Genomic DNA, 6,000 nt, shown 5'->3' on the forward strand with positions numbered 1-6,000 from the left:
TCCTTTATTGGCTCAGTCAGGACTTAGTACTTCTTAGAATCACCACCTCTGTGATTCTACAGTACTTGTTCTTGACTGATAGATGGTTTGCTAATGGTCTCTTTGTCTACCTTCTCCTTTGAGAGTCTGTAAACTTTCCAAGGCTGGGGTAATAGCTTCTCCATTTTTGTAACCCCAAAATTGAGTACGGTTCTTCAGCATAGTAACAATCACAGCAAAGGCTATAAAATTAAAATATTTAAGCCTAAAGAGCAAATGAATATGAACATAAAAACCCCCAACTCTCTTAGTATGTATTGATACTTTTCTTCTTTTTCTCGGCCCCCCTAACAACTGCAATTGTTAATTAAATTTTAACAGCTTTCTAATTAATATTTTCCTGTAGACTGCTCCCTTCAAACCACTCTCTACTCAGCTATCCAAGTGATGTTTCCACAACATGTGTGATCATTTACTCTCCTGTGTGCAATCTTCCGCGAACCCTCACAGCTTTCACAATAAAATTCAAACTCCCAGAATGACAGATAGTGCCCCTGAAGACCTGACCTTGCCTACTCTTCCAGCCTCACCTCTTCCCATTCCTGAATTTGCACTTTTCTCTATAGCTGCATGGAACAACTTATGGTGCCCACCTAAAAGCCACCTGTAATCATTCTTTCTTGCCTTTTCACACACTGTCTCACTGTCTCCATTAGTGTTTGTCAAGCTTTAATGTGCTTATGAAATACTTGGCAGCCTGGTTAAGTTGCAGTCTGACATTCTGCAGTTCTAACAAGCTCCCTGGTGATGGCGATGCTGCTGCTGCTGATCTGCGGATCACATCTCAAGTGTCATAGATCTAGAGTAAGTCCTTCTAAACTTGTACACTGAATACAGGTATCACCTCTTCCAGGTATTACTGATGACTCCTCATATATTAGGAAGAGATGATAATGTTCCTCTCTGTAGTCTCAGGTTCTAGCTCCCTACCTGGAACACAGTGGGCATTCAACACATTCTCACCAATGAATGCTGACTGTTCTTTAGTGGGCAAAGTGTTTATGGAATGGCAGCCTAGGCCAAAGAAATGTGCATTCTGCAGTAGGACACAGTCCAACCCACAAACTAACATCTTGGGAGCCTCTTCTCTGTGCAAAGAACTTTGTTAATGTTTGGGGTGCTGAAAAGAGGAAGATAAAGTCCCTGCAGGGAAGCTAGGGAGACAGGTCAGCATCTAGATCACTATGCAACATAGATGGTATGATGTATGGCAAATATGACTTATTAACAATGAATACTCTGAAGAGAGAACTGTTTATGCTTCACAGGTGTTTAGGGATGTGATCATGGACATACATATCTTAGACTGAAGAGAACAGTAGTCATCCAACAGAAGATTCATGGAGAGAGATGTCTTAGACAAAGGAAATAGGATGAGGAAAATTTTCAACCTTTTTTCCCACTGAAAATTACGTGATTCATTGGTGTTCCCATGTATTATTATGGGTGTGTTCATTGTCACTACAGCTCTAGCCTCTTTCTTTCTTTTATCACTCAGACCTTAAGCGAGTGTTGTGTGATTGTAGGGATAATCTTGACTCTGCTTTAATTTATTTAGAAAATAATTTGAGAACATAGCACTCATACTATTGTTAATCATAAACAGCATATGGGATTTATCATCATTGATTGAAATGTATAGCAATGACTTAGCCCTTTACTGATAGGTGAGAACCTATCAGTAAATGCAAAGTGGTGTGAGAGTGAATACCTTTTAGATCATTGTCAAGAAATAAAGTGGCACTAAATTAGTGTGGTTATGACTAAATATAAGTGTAAATTCTGTTGGTCTAGGAACCAATATCAACCCTACGGCCCACTATTTATGTGTTCTTGGGTAAAGTGGGAATAAAGTTAGTATTTTTATCTATAGAAATTTGTGAGAATTAAGTGAATAAATACAAGGTAAATGCTTAGAATGGTTCCTGGCTCATGATACACATATAACAATTGTTAGTAATTATTATTCCAGCATGCTTGGTGTATAGATAGGCTGACCGTATGATTTACTATATAACTCAGGCTGCTTTGAGAATGAAACAGGAAGCTATCTGTAATTACAGTAAGACAATAGTCATAACCCAAGACATGTCAGGCAAACTGGATGTGTAGTTATCCTAAGTATAAGATATGTTGTAGAAGATGAAGCAGGGAAAGTGAATTGGGGTCACTTGTTTATTATTCAACTATTAGAAGCATTAAAAAAGTTAGGCTTATTTTGTCAGTATTTAAAATTTTGACACTTGAATGTTTGCCACCTGGACAGGAAAAATTACTACTACTGTTACTACTACTACTACTACTACTACTACTACTACTACTACTGCTACTAATCACTATCTATGGAGTGACCATTTTATTTCAGGTCTGTATGGACATTCTCAATGATCTTCACATTAACTCTGCTAGGTGGCTATTAACCCTGTACTCATTTCTTGTGGCTGCTGTCATGAATTGCCACAAGCTTGGAGGCCGAAAAAAACAGAAATTTATTTTCTTATAGTTTCTGGCCACTTAAAATCAAAGTGTGAACAGGGCCATACTCCCTATGAAGGTTCTAAGGGAGAATGCATTCCTTGTCTCTTCTAGCTTGTTGTAGATCCAGGAGTTCTTTGGCTTATGGCCATATCATTCCAATCTTTGCCTCTGTGGTTACGCTGGTTCCTCCTCTTCTGTGTGTCTTCTCCTCCGTGTGTCTGTCCCTACCAAATCTCTTTGCTTCTTTCATATAAAAATACATGTAATTAATGTAGGGCCCACCCAGATTATCCATGATAAGTTCCCTCTCTCAAGACCCTTAACTTAGCCACATCTTTTGCTATATAATAGTCACTCTTTTTCTATGTAAGGTAATATTCACTGGTTCCAGAGATTAGGGTGAGGACATATCTTTTTGGGGGCCACATTCAGCTCAGTACAATCCACATTTTATAGGAAAGGAAACTAAATCTTAGAGAATTTTACTCTCTGGCCCGAGATTGCCCGGGTAGCATGGGGATGTGCCAGAATGATAAACCATTAAATCTGCAAGTTCATGTTTCCTAGTGTGGCTTGGAGTTTCCTGGATTGTATAGATATTGAGCAAGAATAGGTAACCCTCGCTCTATCCTGCTATGACTCAGTTCTTGGGAGAAAAGGAGACTATAAGAAATTTACAGCAGTCAGATTGACACTTGCATTGTCCTCTACTTCAGCGGTTGCAATAGACCAGAATCATGTGGCATTAGAGCTCGAAGCAAGAGAAACAAGATTTCCATGTTCAAATTCTCACAGGATAAGCTATGAATCTTAGTTGTAAAAACAGGTGCAATGAGATTTTGATATTTTTCATATTTTATTTTAACTATTTCTATGATAACAAACCAAATAATTTTATTTTACTTTTTCTGAGTGTTCTAGCCTAAATTGTCATCCTGGAAGATGATACAGGAGAGGGACCCAGAGGAACAAATCTCGCCATAGATACTGTTAGTGCTGGGGGTGAAAGGGAAGGCAGGTACGAGGTGAAAGAGAACACTGTGACGGGTTTGAGTTAATTAGGTTTCTTCAGAATAAGAGTTACCTCTATTCTGAAGAGTTTTCCAGTATAAAATGTTCCATTCCACTCTAAACAGATGCTTGGAAAACAGCCACACAGTGAATATGGTTTAGTCAAAGCGAAAAAATACAACTCTTCTCCGTCGCTGTCTCTGGGTGTGCTTAGATCCCGCATCCACTCTGTGTTCCCAAAACACACTGTGCTCAGCATAATATCACTTTCCTTTCTCTGCTATATTATCTTCTGGTTTGCCTATCTTCCCTATCAGACCATGAGATCTTCAGGATATTGAAACTATGCCTTGCGCATACGTGTTGGTTGACTTAAACAATATATTGTTTATTCTCAATGCCCAGTGTAGTTCCGATGCAAAGAAGGTGAAAAATAAATGTTTTTTTGAAGGAAAGACTGAATCAGCTAGAAAAACATAGTTAAGAGGGTAACAGTATTTAGAGGAACTCATTTAGGGAAAAATTGATAACAGATGATAAAAGGAGCAGCTGTGAATAGAGATGACTGGAAGAACATATACAATACTAGATTTTGATTGTATTCCTCTAGCTGCCAATTCAGACTTACACACACCATAGGAGAGTAAGCGTTTCTCAGAGGAGGAACAGCCAAGTGAAAAAAAAGGCAACCAGGTAGCAAGGAGTGAAGGTCTCATTTTAATGGAAATGTATTTGAGTAACCTTGCCTAGGGAGTAGGTTGAGCTGTTCTCTCTCAATGCTGCAGCAAAAGTAATCTGAAAAGTCTTGTATGTGATGGAAATAAATGATAAAGGGCACATATTCTGAACTATGAGTGTGTCAAAAAGTATGAGTACCAGAATCATGTTTTTTTAAAATTTCCTTTCCATCCCAGTCTCAACCCAGAGCAGCTCAGAACACTCACACTGAACTTGCTAATAATAACCTCAGTGTGGCCAGTCCAAAGTTGTGGCCAGTCCAAATAGGTGACTCCACGGGGCGAGCTGTCAGTGCGGTAAGTGGTGAGCGCAGAACACCCGCAGAATCTTTACCTCCTGTTGTTATGGCGCAAACGATTCTAAGACCCGCGGAGCCAATTGAGATTCATTATGAGCCTTTATTAGCCGGCCGGCCGGCCGGCGACTGACTCTCTACCACGCAGGGTTAGAGGAGATCAGCCCTGAGCTTCCAGAGGAGGCAGCTTATAAAGCCTCCTACTACATCCTTGAATAAGCAGATTACAAGAAGCAGAAGTTAGCCGTTAACATTTTGTACAAAGATAAATGCTGTGCTTCCGGGGAACTCTCAGATCAAACAGGGCCTAGTAGACAGTTTTATCATCTGCAGCTTGGAATGTTGCGCTTCTCCTGGGGCTGGCGCCTGGAGATATCACCTCCCTGTAACTGAGTTATTGCTCTCCCTGGGGATTGGCGCCTGGAGATACCACCTCCCTGAAACTGGAGAATTTCCACTTTTACACTATCCCTGTGATTTAGGCTGTTAGCTGAACAGCTACTTCTTTCACTGTCAAGATGATTTTCTTGGAGGACTACATCAAATGAATGACTGGTGATGAATGAGCTGGAGAAGAAGCTTCAAGTCCTCTGATTGCCCACCCATCTCTTTCAGCTTGATAATATTTATAGCATCTGAGCAAATAATAACTGAGGCTGTGTCTGCAATTGTTACAAGAAATCTTATCTCCAAATGAATATTCTTAACTATGCCAAAGATCTCTTGGAAATCTACATCCATTCCTTTGAGGCTTCCATTTCTCAGAAACGTTTGCGTAAACTTTTACTTTGGACTGGACTTCGGAATGTCTGAAAGTCACATTCACATTTTGGACCCCAAACTGATTTTTAGTGGACTTAAATTGAACTGTTCATTGCTTGCATTCCATTCCCTGCTATCCTACAATAGAAACCTACTTTTCATTTAGGAAACCAACCCTTCCCCACTGCACCATTGTCCCTCAAAAAGCTCCTCCACTTGGGCTGGCCAATCAGAGAATTCCCTCCTCCTGGCCATAGTGATTCCATGATGCAAAGGACTGTCTCAACCAACTAGGACCAAACAAAGTTAAACACCAAAATCTGTGAGATAGTAATGCTCTAGAATCAGAAATGAATATTAGAACTGGGATGAGGACAGCAGAATCAGTCACTTCAGAAAATTATCTAGACAGAAACTCACCAATTGAAGACCTAGAATCCCATCTGGCCTGCTTTGCCTATGGGAGGATTTAATCTAAACTAAACAGAACAGATCTCCAGGATACTGGCAGACACCTTTCACCACTTATTCTTAATCTTTTAAATCAATGGTTGATAAGAATATTCCAGTAAAATGGGTACTTTTGCTCCACACCTTAGGAAAAAGTCAATTGTCTCATAGATTACGTACAAGGACTGCTGAGGCAATAGGATTTAGTTTATAAAACAGGGTTGGAA

Source organism: Pteropus alecto, unplaced genomic scaffold (assembly GCF_000325575.1).
Source record: "Pteropus alecto unplaced genomic scaffold, ASM32557v1 scaffold222, whole genome shotgun sequence".
In the NCBI taxonomy this organism is placed as follows: domain Eukaryota; kingdom Metazoa; phylum Chordata; class Mammalia; order Chiroptera; family Pteropodidae; genus Pteropus; species Pteropus alecto.